The 18,596-nt window shown below is 38.6% G+C and overlaps 1 long non-coding RNA gene across 1 annotated transcript in view; it reads right to left on the bottom strand.

The window, feature by feature from the left end:
* The window catches only part of LOC128642712 (uncharacterized), a 111,203-nt gene extending 92,607 nt beyond the window's left edge, over window positions 1-18,596 (bottom strand). Inside the window, exon 1 of the long non-coding RNA XR_008399694.1 lies at window positions 18,466-18,596. This is a non-coding gene — a long non-coding RNA (uncharacterized LOC128642712). The remainder of the gene's footprint in view (window positions 1-18,465) is intronic.

The following is an 18,596-nucleotide window of genomic DNA, read 5'->3' as shown; positions in this document are numbered from 1 at the left end:
TTCACACAACACTTGCCTTTAGTAACTACCACTTGTCACCGACAATAAAAATGGTCCAAGAGTGACAGACGCAGTAGTTACTTCACATTCCTCTATTAAAAGAAAAACAAGGTTTCATCTATGTTTGTCTATTTTCCCTTTCTATTGTTATTTATGTTTCTGACATCTAGTGGTATAAAGAAGATCTAATTTAATACTCTTCAGATACAAGTAGACATTTTTACTGTGTTGCTTCTAATGTAATAGAGTTTTGTGCAATCCGTGAGCTATATATATTCAATTGCATACCTGTTTATTATATGACCATTATACTGTTATACACACAGCAGACATATTCCTATGAGCTTTAATCATTTTTGCCTGCAAAGCGATTGTATATTCACTTATTGTTTATGGCACAAACTCTGTACTTTTCTTCTTTTTTGTTGTACCATTCAAAAAACTCAATAAAAAAACATTTTACAAAAAAAAAAAAAAAAGGAAAAATCAGATAAACGCATAATGATTTATTAGGCATATGCAGCACTTCATTATATATGTGGTCATTACTATGGCAGCACTGATTTCAAGCATCATTTTTGCCCATTTATTTCCATAATTTTCTTTTTGACTAAAATCACAAACTTTATATTTGATAAATATTTGATATGTATTTATTTTATATTATATCCAACAAGTATATTTCTATCCCTATATAACAGTGGGTCACTATGCTGACAGCATTGTGATCCACTATTTATAATGCAGAGGAAATGTTATACTATGCGCATGTGTATGCTAAACTGTGAGCACGCTCGGAACAGGGCTGCTAGAGAAAAAAATTGCACGGATGGAGCATGTGTCTCCTTCTAAACAGCATTAGAGTGCATTTCATCAAGCCAGAGTAAGTTAATTAGGAGTTACAGAACACAATCTTTTTAAATGTATGCAGCAAACGTCACTGCTTTGTTTAGCAAAGGCAAGCTATGTAGGTAGTGTGCGGCCCACGTTTGTTGCACTTGTATGGAAAATGGCCCGTGACTCAAATGAGTTTGACATCCCTGCTTTAAAGGGACAATCTACTTGATTATTTTTTTTATTTTTTGAAAAGATAGATAACGCCTTTACTACCTTCTCACCAGCTTTGCACAACCAACACTGTTATATTAATATACTTTATATCCTCTAAACCACTGCCTGTTTCCAATCCCCTGCAGGTCGTCTCTTATCTCAGTGCATTTTTTGGGCTTTTCACAATCAGGCAGTGCTAGTTCATGTGTGCCATATAGATAATATTGTGCTCACTCAAATGGAGTTATGTATGAACCAGCACTAATTGGCTAAAATTCAAGTTTCTAAAAAGCTGTGAGATAAGGCTTAGATACAGTGTAATCACAGAGGTAAAAGTATATTAATATAACAGTGTTGGTTATACAAAACTGGGGATAAAGGGATTATTTATCTTTTTATATATTGAAATATTTTTTATTGAAGGTTTCCACAATAGTACAGATAATATATCAGTAACAATCATAGCAACAAAAGGACAATGGCTTAACAGAGAAAATTAACCAGTATTGTCCAATAATTTAAGGCAGTGGTTACCTCCTGTGTTTTCAAAGTTAACAATGACAGGAATAATAATAAAGAAAGAGATAGGACAAGGGAGTCCAAAGGTAGAAAGAGAAAGAAAAGAAAGAGAGAGGAGAAAAAGGGAAAAGTTTTGGTGAACACTCGTAAGGCCTGTTTATTATTTTAACCATATCCTAACTCTCCTGGTTTCTAATACTCCGTCTTGATTGCATTCTAACTGTATCTTCCCACACTATCCAGTCCTCCCATATCGTCAGAAACTCATTTCTGTTATCTAATAGTGAGGATGCAATGTTTGCCATTTGATAGTAGAATTTGATTTTATTGAGTATAACATTATAATGGGGTATTGAAGTCTTCCAATACTTTGCTATGATTGTTCTTACTGCCGTGCATATGATACCTACTAGTTTTGAGGAATGTCTTGATATCCCCAAAACAGGAAAGTGTAGGAGGGCTTGCTCCATGGTCAGTACAATTTGTTTGTTGAATTTTTCGCTTAATAACTTAGAAGTAGATGCCCACACTATCGCACTTTTTGGGCATTCCCACCACATGTGGGCGTAGGTGCCTTCTACCTGGCAGCCTCAATAGCATTGAGTCACATTATTGGTGTTTGTGGTTGCATTAGGATGTTTAATTCTACTTGGATGTAAGTACCATCTATATAGAACCTTGATATAGTTTTCTTTCAGGTTTGCACTAATGGAACAAGCTAAACCTTTTTTAATTAAGTGAGCCCAGTCCTTGATATCTATAGAGAGGTTGGTTTCTTCCTCCCACTTTTTAATGAAGTGTAATTTAACTGGTGGCCCCTTTGCACATAAGAGTCTATATAAGCTAGAAATTGCACCTTTAACTCTAGTGTCGTGACTACATAGTTTTTCAAATAGTGTGGCAGTGTGTAGCTTTCCAGGACTATATACATCTTCTACTCTGGACTTTAGCTGGAAATAGTGAAACCAGGATTGTGGTGTAGAGGACATGAGGTCATTATACTGTGTAAATGAGAGGACGTCAGTGCCTCGCAGTGTATCAGCTATCCTGTATAGGCCCTTATTAGCCCAAATTTCACTGGTTTGGCTTCTGTACTTATTTGAGAATACCACTAGAGGTGTCAGAGGTGAACTTTCAGGGGTCAGGTCAAAATTTTTTTTGATTGCTATCCCACATACCTAAGGTATGTGACAGTGATACATATTTCATCCAAGAGCTAGGTCTGTCTTTTTTATGTGTCCAGAACATTTGACATATCGGATTGAGGTTTAACATTTCACTTTCTAAATGGACCCACGCTAAATTGGTTTTAGGATTAAATAGTTGCGTTGTTTGCGCTAGTCTAGCTGAATTGTAATAAGCCTGGAAGTCAGGTATTCCCAACCCTCCTTGCTCTTTATGTTTTAAAAGGGTGTGTTTATTTATCCGAGCCTTTTTATTAGACCATATAAATTCCAAAACATGTTTCTGAAATTCTTTGATGTCTTTTGAGTGAACATTAATAGGGAGCGATCTAAACAAGTATAAAAGTCTTGGAAGAATTACCATTTTACTTACCACCATTTTTCCATAGAATGAGATCTTATAAGAGCTCCAGGTTTTCATTTCTTTGAGAAGGGATTTATAAAGGGGAGAGTAGTTAAACTTGTACTAATCTCTTAGGCTATATGGGATAAAGACTCCAAGATATTTGATAGATTGGGTGGCCCACTTGAAGTTAAAATTTATTTCTAATAACTTTTTCGTATGGTTAGGAAGATGTACCTCAATCACCTCACATTTGTCATTATTTATCTTATAAGGCGCCAAAATGTATTAGGAGATCGTATAAAATCGGTAGTCACAATAGGGATTTGCTAATTGTCAATATGATATCGTCTGCGAATAAAGACAATTTGTGGACAGACTTACCTACCCTTATACCAGCAATATCTTTGTGTTTTCTAATACTAGCGGCTAGGGGTTCTATGCATATAGCAAATAACAAGGGTGACAATGGGCACCCTTGCCTTGTACCGTTGTGGATATTGATTTTTCTTGATTGATAACCCGCAATTCTAAGGAATGCATACGGGCCAGTATAGATGGCCCGTATAGCTTTTGTAAATGAGCCAGAGATTCCGAAGTGAGAGAGGTTTTCGAACATGTAATCCCAGTGAATTCTGTCGAATGCCTTCTCTGCATCCAAAGATTGGAACAGAGAAGGCATTCCCTCACCTGTGGCAAAGTCAATTAAATCAATTACCCTTCAAACATTATCAGGTGCTTCCCTTCCCAGTACAAATCCTACTTGATCATTTGAAATTAATTTAGGTAAATGGGGATTTAACCTGTTGGCTAATATTTTAGTGATGAGTTTAAGATCCGTATTAATAAGCGATATTGGCCTGTAATTTTTACAATGAAATTTATCCTTGCCCGGTTTAGGTACTACGCATATCCTAGCTGCCAATAGTTCAGGTGGGATAACCCCTCCCATTATGTAATTGAATGATTCAACTAAATGAGGGATAAGATCAATTGAAATTTTTTTATAAAAACTTCCTGAATAACCATCGGGACCCGGGGCCTTATTACTTTTGGGTTGCTTTATGACTGTGGCTACTTCCTGAGCTGTAATTGGGGAGTTTAGATTACCTAAAATAGTCTCATCAAGTTTGGGTAAATGACAAGTGTCTAGAAACATTTTTATTTTATGTATTCTGGATGAGTCTAGAGGTTTTGGCAAGTTGTATAGGGATTGATAGAAATCAGCAAATGAATTTGCAATATCCAATCGATTATTGGTTACAGATCCTGAGGGCAACTGGAGCTGGGGAATAGAGGTATTTCTCGTTATGTTTCTGATTTTCCTGGCTAACATACGATCAGGTTTGTTAGCATACACAAAATAATGTGCATCAATGATTCTTAAGGAAGCTAGAGATTCTTCATCAAGCAACTTATCTCATTCGGCTTTCTTAGTTTGAATTACCTTAGCTAAGTTAGAGCTTCTAGCTATTATGTGTTTTCTATTAAGATCATCAATTTCCTGTTTTTTTCCTCTATTAGCTTTCTCTTATCTTTATTTATGTTTGCTTTTTCTTTAATTAGGATTCCTCTAAGGAAAGCCTTGAATGACCCCCATACATTTAATGGATTTGGCGTTGACTTCTGATTATCGGACCAAAACTGTTTAATCTGGCGAACAAGTTTTTGACAAAATATTTCATTCCTTAATAAGGATGGATCTAAAGTCCAAGATCTATCCCTAGAAGGGTCGAATAACCCACTTAGTGAGACTTCTACTATGGAATGATCAGACCAGCTAGTTTGTGCTATATCAGCGCTTGTCGTTAGGGGGCATAAGATTTGACTTGCAAAGATATAATCGATCCTAGAAAAGGAATTGTGGGCCGATGAGTAAAATGTATAATTTCGGACACCCAAATTATTGATTCTCCATACATCTAACAAATTATGGTCCAAAATGAAGTCACTTAGAATTTTCTTGGGGCATGTTCCTACCGAGGGGGATCTATCTAATTTATTATTAAGAGTTAAATTAAAGTCCCCACTCAGGATAATTTTGTGTTTTTTCCATGAGGTCAGTAGTTTACTAATTTTAGCTAAAAAAACTACCCTGATTCTCGTTTGGGGCATATATATTTCCCAGCACTACAGTATTCCCGTGTATTTTCCCTTTTAGAATTATAAATCTTCCCTCTGAATCTCTAACAACCTCCTCTTCCTGGAAGTTGAGGGAGGCGTGTAGGATAATGGAGACTCCTCTCTTTTTCTGTTGGCCAAATGAATGGTATTGAATTGGAAAAGCTGAATCCCAGTATTTCGGGTTTTGCGCAGATGTGAAATGAGTCTCTTGTAACATAATGATGTGTGCCTGTCTATTTTTATATTCTGTGATTGCTTTTTTTCGTTTAACGTGGGAGTGTAATCCCCTCACGTTATGTGAAATAATTTTAACTGACATCTCTAGGTGTCACTACTAGCGTAATAGAGCCCTTGACACATATCCTCTGAAAGAGTAATACCTGAGAAAACTGATGTTGTAAGCTGGATAACCTAATACCTCCACAATTCTCCACCATACCTTTTACTTCTATGACCTCACGAGTGTTCCCAGAGAAAGAAAGATAAGGTGGAAAAAGAAAAAGAATAACGTTAAGATACATACAAACAAATAACATTAGTATCAGTGCAAGATACTCCATTGTTCAGTGAACAATACTTTTTGTGGTTACATGGTGTATAAATGGTTTGAATAGCACAAGTAACTACAATTTTTCTAGATAGATGTACAGTACCAGACTTAATCTTATAAATTTGAGATTTATTTCAGAGGAAGACGCTGCTGCATGGGACTATGTCATTAAGGGATATTATTAGAGCAACATTATGAATCAGGATATAAGGGATAGGGACATTGGGTTGTAGCTATTACATAATATAATTCTACTGGGGTCAAGAAGAAGGGGGGGATCCCATTAATATAAGTCTAGAGTTGTTGAGTGTTCCCCACTAATTGCTCTGGTTCGAAGTGGTTCAGAAGAATAGAAATGTGCTCTCTTATCTACCAAGGGATGGTATGTGGTAACCTTATATATGCCCCTAAAGCAGTGTTGTAGTTTAATTTCTCCATCCCTCCTTGTATCTCTAATAGAATCAACAAACCCCCAGCAACAGAGGCAAATCCTAAATAAATAACTTTCTGACTCTAACATGTTTAGTAAATAAATCAACAATAACAACAAACTATTTAAAATAACTTTAGTTTATGGATCCTGGACTCCCATTCATGTTCATAGTCCTCAAAACAATGTCCAAAGAGTCTCAATAGATAGGCAGATCAGATCTGCCTGGTGTCCTCCTCTAGCCGAAACATTGAAGGGGTAACGTGCTTCAACACTTAAAAGAGGTAATGGTTAGACCCATTGGGTCCCAAACAGGTAAGTAAAAGTCTCATCTTCCATCAATTGCAGCTTGACTTTGTGAGTCTGACTCTTCTCCCAACTGATCTCCAACGTTTCTTGAGGGTGCTGTATCTTTAGGAGCTTTATTCCACATCTGCTGATTCTGTTTTCTGGGAGGTCTAGGTGGTAAGGGTATAGATGTGTCCTCTCTTAGTAGTCTTAGATGACCAATTAGATCCATACCTTCTTCTAAAGATGTGCATGAATATGTGGTTTTGTTATAAAGGAAAACAAGTCGAAATCGAAATGACCATCGGTATTTGATCTGAGCTTTCATAAGAGCCATTGTAACTGGTTTGAGTTCCCTTCTCTTACGCAAAGTGATAGGAGAGAGGTCAGCAAATAATTGTAATTGATGACCTTCAAAGTCAATGTGCTGTTGCATTCTGGTGGTTTGCAGGAGCCGCTCCTTGGTGGAGTAATAATGAAATTTGAGAATGACATCTCTAGGGATATTTGGGGCCTTTGGTTTATTTAGTGCTCTATGAATTCTATCAATCAAAAAAAACTCTCCTCTACCTCTGGTAGCAGATGACGGAGGATCTGAAGAAGGACATCTTGAAGCTTATCATATGTTTCTGGAAGATTTCTGAGTCTTACATTAGATCTCCGAGATCTATTTTCCAGATCTTCAAGTTGTGACTCTAGTTGTTCAATCTTTTCTTGTTGAGCCTGTACAGAATTCTGGATACGTGGGATTTCCTCAACAATCTCTCCAACTTTATCTTCTAGATCCAAAGTTCTCTGACTAACCTCTTTGATATCACTTCTTATATCTTTAATTGCAGCTTTTAATTCAATTTGGAATACCTCCTTGATCTGCTGTACTAAGGAGTTTTTGGCGGGCTGTGTCTGCTCTTCTGTACTAGAATCTGAGGTAGCTTCTGTCAGATCAGCCTCTTGTGAAATTCCTTTGTCTTGGAGCATGGCTTTTTTCTTTGCTTGAGCTTTGGATAAACAGTCCTTGACTGACTGATTCTTGCCCTTCATTGTACTATAACTTTCTGTCTGGCTTACTTCTTGCTCAGCCTAATGTTGTGACAAGCATCTATCTATCTATCAGGAAGCAGCTGAATACTTATGTAGATCATCAGCGCATTGATGCTAACTCGACACAATGAGAACCAAAGTTTAGGACCTATGAGAATACAGGCATACTTAGTGGCAAAGCTGCACCTCAATAATGAGTCCCCTTGTAGCATATATATAACAGAGATGGCTGTCCGGCCTATAGAGACCTGCTGGTGTCTCAGATCCTATGTGAAACCACTTTGGAGCCAAGGCAGGAGTCATAACACCTTTCCCAGATAAAAGCAGGGGCAGGGGGGAACCGGACACTTGTACTATAAGTCACTTTACAGCATGCCTCCTCAGGGAGTTGATTGTGGATACTGTTTGTTGCGTGTATGGAGGTTTAATATATTAAGCATCCCAGTGTAGTGTGTGTCTTTTATGTCCCCTTTCAACTGTCAAATTATCTCCTCCTGTTCAAGTGTTCCCAAAAAGATTGCTCAAAATCTCCCACCTCCCGGTGATATTTGAAGGGGCAATGCCCATATGAGAACTAATACAGGTCCCAGCCCCAGCCAGATATTTATTTAGGGGCTGATCGGAACAGCCAATAGAATGTGAGCTCAATCTGATTGGCTGATTGGATCAGCCAATCCGATTGAACTTGAATCTGATTGGCTGATCAATCAGCCAATCATATTTTTCCTACCTTAATTCCGATTGGCTGATAGAATCCTATCAGCCAATCGGAATTCGAGGGACGCCATCTTGGATGACGTCACTTAAAGGAGCCTTCATTCATCGGCAGTAAGAGGATGTTCCGCGCCTGAGGTCTTGAAGATGGAGACGCTCCTCGTCGGATGGATGAAGATAGAAGATGCTGCTTGGATGAAGATGTCTGCCGGTCCGGATGTCCTCTTCTGCCCAAATAGGATGAAGACTTTTGCCGCTCCGGATGTCTTCTTTTGGTCCATCGGTGCTCAGCTGAGTGAAGACGACTCAAGGTAGGGAGATCTTCAGGGGGGTAGTGTTAGGTTTATTTAAGGGGGGTTTGGGTTAGAGTAGGGGTATGTGGGTGGTGGGTTGTAATGTTGGGGGGTGGTATTGTGTTTTTATTACAGGCAAAAGAGCTGATTTCTTTGGGGCATGCCCTGCAAAAAGCCCTTTTAAGGGTAATAGAGCTGTTAACTATTTTAATTTAGATTAGGGTAGGGAATTTTTTTATTTTGGGGTGCTTTGTTATTTTATTAGGGGGCTTAGAGTAGGTGTAATTAGCTTAAAATTCTTGTAATCTTTTTTTATTTTTTGTAATTTAGTGTTTGGTTTTTTTTTGTAATTTAGTTTAGTTTATTTAATTGTAGGTACTTGTAGTTAATTGATTTAATTTATTTATTGATATTGTAGTGTTAGGTTTAATTGTAACTTAGGTTAGGAGTTATTTTACAGGTAATTTGGTAATTATTTTAACTAGGTAGCTATTAAATAGTAAATAATTATTTAATAGCTATTGTACCTAGTTAAAATAAATACAAAGTTGCCTGTAAAATAAATATAAACATAAATCCTAAAATAGCTACAATATATTTATTCGTTATATATATATATATATATATATATAGGAAGACTTTAGTTAATAATATTTAATTTATTTCGTTAGATTAAAATTATATTTAATTTAGGGGGTGTTAGGGTTAGACTTAGCTTTAGGGGTTAATACATTTATTAGAGTAGCGGCGAGGTCCGGACAGCAGATTAGGGGTTAATACTTGAAGTTAGGTGTCGGCGATGTTAGGGGGGGCAGATTAGGGGTTAATACTATTTATTCTAGGGTTTGCGAGGCGGGAGTGCGTCGGTTTAGGGGTTAATACATTTATTATAGTGGCGGCGAGGTCCGGTCGGCAGATTAGGGGTTAATAAGTGTAGGTAGGTAGCGGCGACGTTGGGGGTTGCAGATTAGGGGTTAATAAATATAATATAGGGGTCGGCGATGTTAGGGGCAGCAGATTAGGGGTACATAGCTATAATGTAGGTTGCGGCGGTGTACGGATCGGCAGATTAGGGGTTAATAATATAATGCAGGGGTCAGCGATAGTGGGGGCGGCAGATTAGGGGTTAATAAGTGTAAGGTTAGGGGTGTTTAGACTCAGGGTACATGTTAGGGTGTTAGGTGCAGACTTAGAAACTGTTTCACCATAGGAAACAATGGGCTGCGTTAGGAGCTGAACGCAGGGTTTTTTTAAGCCCAAAATGCCCCATTGTTTCCTATGGGGATATCGTGCACGAACATGTTTTTCCAGCTAGCCGCTACCGTAAGCAACGCTGGTATTGAGTTGAAGTGGCGGTAAATATGCCTGTACACTCCCTTTTTGGAGCCTAACGCAGCCCTTCAGAGAACTCTAAATACCAGCGTTATTTAAAAGGTGCGGGGGGAAAAAAACACGCGTAGCTAACGCACTCCTTTGGCCGCAAAACTCTAAATCTAGCCGAAAGTGTCTGCTGTCCCTTTAAACACTATACTAAATCCCTAATAAAGGGCTAGATTATGAGTGGAGCACTAACTGTTGCGTGCAGGCAAAAAAGGGTTTATCTCAGCTCTTTGCATGCGTCGCAAGTAGCGCTCGTATTACGGATTGAAAGTAAATACATTTGTTTAGAGCACAATTGAATTTTACGCACGTCGGGATAGCACAACTAAAGAGCTCTGGTTAACTATTACGCAAGACAAAAAAAGTTGCACAAAACACATCAAAAATACATTTAAAAGTACAGTTACACTCATAATAACACTGTCCAATAAAAAATATTTTTTTAAAAAAGCATAAAAAAGTTATAAAACCTCAACAGGTGTTAGAAGAAAAAAAAAGGCTTAAAAGGGCTTTAACTTAGAGATACATAAATATACATGTCTAAATATATGTATGTGTATATATTCACTTGCATCTGAGTCTTTTTATCAAACGAATCTACCATACTCCAGAGAGGGGAAGCATATAAATTGTTTCCTCATAAAGACAACAACACACTGCAGAGAAGGAAAGGATTTGATCCACATCATACAGATGGAATTCATCATCAGAAGCTAAAAGCACCATACTCCACAGAGGAGAAGCACTATTTACAGGCATCAGAAAGAAAGAAGTATCGAACCTCATAAGTACCATACTCCAACCAGGCACCAAGACAAACATCTTTAACACAGATAGGGATTAAATCCCCCCAATGCTCCTCACTAGTGATGTTGCGAATTGTTCGCTGGTGAATAGTCCACTGAGAACATAGCATGTTCACGCTCGCCGTGGCTGGCGAACATATGCGATGTTCGATCCGCCCCCTATTCGTCATCATTGAGTAATACTTTGTCCCTGTACCTCACAGTCAGCAGGCACATTCCAGCCAATCAGCAGCAGACCCTCCCTCCCAGACCCTCCTACCTCCTGGACAGCATCCATTTTAGATTCATTTGGAAGCTGCATTGTTAGTGAGAGGAGGGACAGTGTAGCTGCTGCTCATTTAGTAGGGAAATCTATAGCTAGGCTAGTGTATTCAGTGTCCACTACAGTCCTGAAGGACTCATCTGATCTCTGCTGTAAGGACAGCACCCCAAAAAGCCCTTTTTAGGGCTGCTTTTTTTTTTTTTCCCTGTGTAATCTAATTGCAGTTGCCTGCCTGCCAGCGTGTGTGTCAGGCTCACAGCGTATACTGTGCCCACTTGCCCAGTGCCACCACTCATATCTGGTGTAACAGTAGTGTAGATTTAAAAAAAAAAACACTTTTTTGACTGTGTTAAATAATAGCAGTCAGTTTCCTTCACACGTGTGCGTTTAAGTGCCTGCCTGCCAGGGCACAGTGTCACCCCAGTGCAACTCATATGTGGTGTAACAGTAGTGTAGATTTAAAAAAAACAACACTTTTTTGACTGTGTTAAATAATAGCAGTCAGTTTCCTTCACACGTGTGCGTTTCAGTGCCTGCCTACCAGGGCACAGTGTCACCCCAGTGCAACTCATATGTGGTGTAACAGTAGTGTAGATTTATAAAAAAACAACACTTTTTTGACTGTGTTAAATAATAGCAGTCAGTTTCCTTCACACGTGTGCGTTTCAGTGCCTGCCTGCCAGGGCACAGTGTCACCCCAGTGCAACTCATATCTGGTGTAACAGTATTGTCGATTTAAAAAAAAAAAAACTTTTTTGACTGTGTTAAATAATAGCAGTCAGTTTCCTTCACACTAATAATAATAAAGGGATTATCTATCTTTTAAAACAATAAAAATTCTGGTGTAGACGGGGAGTTTGGTCTGTCACTGTGAAGCGGGCGTAACCCTTACACTACCTGATCGATACAACATCATACCTGATGTTTTAAAGCACGTTATTCCAAACAATTTAGGAATGTTAGGTGATTTATGCCCTTTATGGATTAAAACCAGACTCTGCATCAACTATGTAATTTTCCATGGGAGTTTTGCCATGGATCCCCCTCCGGCATGCCACAGTCCAGGTGTTAGTACCCTTGAAACAACTTTTCCATCACTATTGTGGCCAGAAAGAGTCCCTGTGGGTTTTAAAATTCGCCTGCCTATTGAAGTCTATGGCGGTTCGCCCGGTTCGCCCGTTCGCGAACAGTTGCGGAAGTTTGCGTTCGCCGTTCACGAGCGCAAAATTTTAGGTTTGCGACATCACTACTCCTCACATGTTTACAGTATAGTGCAAAAAGTAAGAATAGTTGCTCACCTTTTAAAACCTCAAACTAGTATATTCATACTGCACCATAAATTGTTTTTTTGTTTGTGTTTCCTCCATTCTATGAGCGCTATAGTTTGGAACCCTCAACTCCTACCCATATATATATTAGTATCTTCCTATATATAATTTTTTTTTATTACCAAAAAAACATCAGATATATAGAAATATGTATTTATGACTAAATAGAAAATATTCTGCTATGTAAAAACATTGGAATGTGAAATATTAATATTTTATCTCGGATTAGAACACTTGTGTAAACGCTGTAAGGTTTGCACGCCAGTAAGGGTGTTGTTTTTTTCCAGCTTTTCGCACTCCATTTAAGTATATGGGGAAATACGTTAACTCAGTTGTAATATACAAAGCTCAGCTTTTTGCGCATCAGGCTAGCATTGGTGCGAAAACTTTTTACTTTGAACTTGTAATATGCTCGCTACATGACATTAGCAAAAAGCCTCCGTCTAGCAAAGTTAATGTGTGAGTTGGAGCTCTAAGTACCGCCCCACACGTAATCTAGCCCAAAATGTTTAGAAAAGAAAAAAAAACATTATGTACATCCATTTTTTGATTGTCTGCTCTTCCTGTAATTTACCTAGGCTTATTGTGATATTCATCTCCCCAGAAACAATGGCCAGTCAATACCTTCCTGTTATTTTCCAGTCACTGCCTGATCCTGACCTGCTATTAAGCTCTGCTATGAAATAGTGGACACCTCTAGTCACCCATTGCTTGCTTTGGTACCTGTAGACTTTGCTAGTCTACCAAGGTCTTGCCCCCTGGTTTTTTATGAGGCCTGACCTTCTTTGGTTGTGACCTCAGATAATTCTTGCAGCTTAATTCCTTACTGGTTTCCTTATTTATTTGTTTCCTATGAAATAAACAAAGGTGAGCACTTAACCCTTTCATGACAGGGTAATAAAGTCTACATTGGAACAACATTCCAATGTAGACAAATTGAAATCCCGTGATCTCAATGATGGGATCAGGTCAGGGGGGCGTCCCTATGGCCCTAGGCATGCACTCCAGACCGCGATCACATCCAGGAAGCGCCGTTGGCTTTAGGACAGCCAAACAGCTATGACGTTGCATTTCGTCCTAACGGCGCTAAAGCCCAGAGCTGTTTGGACAGAATACAACACCATAATGGTGGTAACAGGTTAAAATGGTGTGTACACAAATCATAAATAACTAAAACAAACCCAAGTGTATAAAACAAAAGTAAGCATATGTGAAGTGTCCAATTTAGCATATAAAGTCCATATGGTAAATTAAATCTGTAGTTAGTGTTCCAGCTGGTTGATTGTAGCAGCCTCCATACAATGGTAATCCACATGGATAGCTACTCACACTTTCAAGAGCTATGACTAAGCTCTTAGTTAGCAGGCTGGTAGGTATTAAGCCCCTCGGCTACCAAGGAAGATCTGGAACTCCGATGTAAAGTTTTAAATACATTTAATTAAAAAAAATAAAGGACAATTATACCATACTTAAAGGGACATAATACTCATATGCTAAATCACTGGAAAGTGATGCAGCATAACTGTAAAAAGCTGTCAGGAAAATATCACCTGAGAATCTCTATGTAAAAAGGAAGATATTGTACCTCACAATTTACTCAGCTCACCAAAGTAAGTGCTATATAAAAAGTTATCTTTCAGGTACTGCTAGGGTTGCCAGCTGTCCTTCAAAAAAATACTGGACAGCCAAACAGATAACGGGGGGGGGGGGGGGTACATGGGGTTCAAAGTGCAGTAGGGTCTTGTGGCAGAATAAAAGGCACACACATTATCTTAAATTTATTTATATATATATACATATATATATATATATATATATATATATATATAATAGTCATGTGTCATTATAGGCAATGGCTATATACATACATATTTATAGATAATTTGTATAAGTACTTGTTTGCACAATAAAGTGAGAAGTGTTCAAGAAATCCAGAGTTTCTGTACTTTGTGTTTTTATATATATATATTAGCGGACTAATGTTGTGTGCACATTTGTGGCTCTCCTGGAGTGTTTTTTACCTTTGATGTTTCAATAAAGACTTATTGCTTTTAAGACCGCTGCTAGCAACTTTTTTTCTACTTTATTCTAATTATTCCGGGCAGCAGCAGCTGGTCTGGGACTTACAGCTCCAAAGCCGGTCTATGGGAACTCTGTTTTCTACATTAAAAGGATCAGCGCATGGATTCACCGCGCTGCAGCACGTACGTCACGCCCCCTCCTGCATAGTAGGACGCCTTTTCGAAGAAACGCGGAGGAGACTATTGAGTGCAGATACAGTGAATTCCGGAGGTCTTTAATCAAAAACAGAGACTGAGTCATTTGGGGTCAGCGGTCTAGAGGAGTGGTGAGTAAAGGCGTTCTCGCCACCTGGATTATAAGTCCTGGTCTTCTCTCTTTATGTTAGAGATTTGAAGGTACCACTCACTCTGCATGTAACCGCTTGTTGTGCTCCTAAGCCTCCGGTTTTCTGAAGTACACTCTGTCTCTGATACATTCATTTACATCACAGGCGTATATAGGGGGTTTGTCAAACTGTTTTCCATTAGCTCTGAGCATGTTAAACATAATACATATTTCTTATGGCTCATTGCTCTGAACGGAGTATACACATTCACCGGACTTTGTTTATGTCGACAAGACAACTAATTACTTAAAGGGACGGCAACAGTGACTTTTACTTTTGATTTATATATATATATATATATATATATATATATATATATATATATATATATACACACACACACACGGCATGTGACATTGTAGGCAATAGACTGTACACACATATGTGTGTGTGTACAGTCTATTGCCTACAATGTTACATGACGTGTATATATATACACTGTATGTATATATATATATATATATATATATATATATATATAAACACACAGACACACACATTTTATATTTACAGCATATTATATATGTACAGTGTGTGTGTGCGTGTATATATATATATATATATATACTGTATATATATATATATATATATATATATATACACACACACATATAGAGAGAGGGATATTTTTTAGTTTGTAGGTGACAAATTATTAATATATAACAATATTAAGAAGAGATTGTGCATATATACAGTATATACAGTATATAGATACACAGTGCACACACACTATATATATATATATATATATATATATATATATAAATAATTTTGAGGATAATATTGCTTTTTAAATTGTTGTTAGTCTACAAACACATACCTCAACATTGTGAGGTGAACTGCTTCAAAAAATCCGACTTGAAGACTTTTTCAATATCCCACTGAACAGCAACCAATCAGCATCAGCAGTGCTGAGGTCATGAACTATTTTACTGTGATCTAATGAGATTTCATAGTAAACGTCCTTAAACTGAATAAAGAAATAACATGGTATGCATGAGGCACGCTCCTAGGGTTGCCACCCGTCCCTTGAAATACGGAATCGTCCCGTATTTCAGGTTAAAATACTGCGTCCCGTATTGAATCAATACGGGACGGGATTTGTCCCGTATTTGAAGTTACTAATTTTCTTCCTGCGCTGGCACTGCCTGCGACCGTCACCTGCGTCGACTACTTAACAACTCGACTCTGACTGACTGCTGAGAAGAGTCCGTCCTGACTCAGACTGTGGTCTGATGTCAGGTAGGTTACCAGGGAAGCTGTTACCAGGTAAGCTGTTGTGTTGAGGGCACTGTGAATGGTTTGCTGGCGGCGGGCACTGTTACCAGGGAAGCAGCTGAGCTGTGGAGGCTGCGATGATTGGTTTGCTGGCACTGTTTTCAGGGAAGCAGCTGTGGAGGCTGCGATGATTGGTTTGCTGGCTCTGTCTGTCACTGTCAGAGTCTCTGACTTGTATCTGGGTCAGAGTTTTTAAAGTAATCACTCACGCACAGTGTCACTGTGAGTGACAGGCAGCACAGCAGTCCGCATTCCTGGATTGGACTTTATCTTTCGAAGCCTGAGTCTTGGGGTGCCGGTGGTTTTACTGGTCTTGACGACCGGACTTGTGCTGTCAAGTGGGGAGTGATGTCATCATGTCTGTCTCTGAACTTAATCGCAAATGGCAATTGACAACATCTTGCACTGAGGACAGGTCAGTGGTTATTAAATAATAACTGTAGTCTATAAGTATAAAAATAATTTGCTGCAAAACTAGTGCATAAGTGCACCAAGTCAGTGGCTGGCTGTGTGCTGTGACAGGCAGGGGCCAGGAAGGATCAGGGCAGCTGTTATGAGTGCTCTGTTATCAATATGGTTATTGCTAAGCAGCAGTGACTGTGCACCATCAATGAAGAAGCTTTGCCAAGTTCCTTGGATCAGGATGTTAGTTACATATTCATACTTTTAAGGATCACACATCAACAATTTTGTTAACAAGAGAAGTATTTTTAGATAAAACCCGTCCAGAATCAATGGGAGATAATTAATTAATAATACTGCTGAGCAGTAGGATGAATTGATTCTCAGTGGTTTCATCCAAAAATACTTCTTATTAATAAGATTGTTGTAGAATCTGCCACTGACTGAGTACACTGGCTGAGTACTAGTCAGGATCTGCCACTGGCTGAGTACTAGTCAGGATCTGCCACTGGCTGAGTACTAGTCAGGATCTGCCACTGGCTGAGTACTAGTCAGGATCTGCTTCTGACTACTAGTCAGGATCTGTCACTGACTGAGTACTAGTCAGGATCTGCCACTGGCTGAGTACTAGTCAGGATCTGCCACTGGCTGAGTACTAGTCAGGATCTGCTTCTGACTACTAGTCAGGATCTGTCACTGACTGAGTACTAGTCAGGATCTGTCACTGACTGAGTACTAGTCAGGATCTGCTTCTGACTACTAGTCAGGATCTGCTTCTGACTACTAGTCAGGATTTGCCACTGACTGAGCACTAGTCAGGATCTGCCACTAACGTTAGAGAATAAACACATTCCTAGTTTTTTTTCCAGCATAAACTAGTATAAATATCATCCTTAGTTGGCCAGAGAATCACTAATTTAATTGCATGAAAAATCAAAATATGTCATGTTATACCCTGACCAAAAAAATATTATGGATAAAAAGAGACCTAAAACCGGGGTGGCGTCCCTTATTTTTCTGTATTGAAGGTGGCAACCCTACACGCTCCCTTGCAGGTACATACTGATTTGCTGCTTAAAGTGCTTTACAATGTGGTGTGAATACTTAGGACATTTTGAGGTAAAATATCTTTCTTTTTTAGGTGATATTTTCTAATCAGCTTTTTACAGCTATGCTGCATCACTTTAAAGTGTTTCGACATTTCGGTATCATGGCCCTTTAATCACAAAATTAAAGGGACAGTAAAGTCCAAATTAAACTTTCATGATTCGGATAGGGCATGTAATTTTAAACAATTTTCCAATTTACTTTTAGGATCAAATTTGCTTTGTTCTCTTGGTATTTTTAGTTGAAAGCTAAACCTAGACAGGCTCATATGCTAATTTCTAAGCCATTGAAGGCTGCCTCTTATCTCAATGCATTTGACAGTTTTTCACAGATAGAGGGTGCTAGCTCATGTGTGCCATATAAATAACATTGTGCTCACGACTGTGGAGTTATTTAAGAGTCATCACTGATTTGCTAAAATGCAATTCTGTCAAAAGAACTGAAATAAGGGTGCAGTCTGCAGAGGCTTAGATTCAAAGTAACCACAGAGGTAAAAAAAAGTATATTAATATAACATTTTTGGTGTTTACTGTGCCTTTAAGTACACAGCATATATTCACCGCTTTTGGGTCCTGCAACCAGCCGATATAAGGGCAAGTCAGCTAAACAGCAATTCAAACTGTTATGCCAATAAACCTTTAAATGTGATATTGTGATGTCCTTTTTAGTCCCACAAAACATCTGACATTTGTTTCACTGGTGTTAACCGGCTTTTCAAGGATGATAATGCCAGTTGTTTATTAGTGTAACCAGAGTGGACGTCACTACTCACATAGTGGTCACTAAGTTTAAACTAACAATTAACCTAACATAACTATTATACTAAAATTAAAATCCACAGAAACAAAGCAAACACTTCTGTGTATCACTCGAACTACTCTCTAATATATACCTTGTATTAGCTCACAGCGGTAACAGCTTAGTACGGAACAAGTATGCAGGACTTGAGACTCACTCACCCCTCCTTCTCCTGTTCCGACATCTGATGGATTTTCACCGGACCGCAGTGTATAACTGCTCCTACCGAGTGGAACTTTGTTGCTCGGCACTGTAGAGAGCAAGACGTCTCCTCTGCAGCTGTGACCACGCC

This window comes from Bombina bombina, chromosome 1 (assembly GCF_027579735.1).
Source record: "Bombina bombina isolate aBomBom1 chromosome 1, aBomBom1.pri, whole genome shotgun sequence".
Taxonomy (NCBI): Eukaryota; Metazoa; Chordata; class Amphibia; order Anura; family Bombinatoridae; genus Bombina; species Bombina bombina.
Note: the sequence above shows the minus strand (reverse complement) of the source record. Positions and strands in the feature narration are given on the sequence as shown.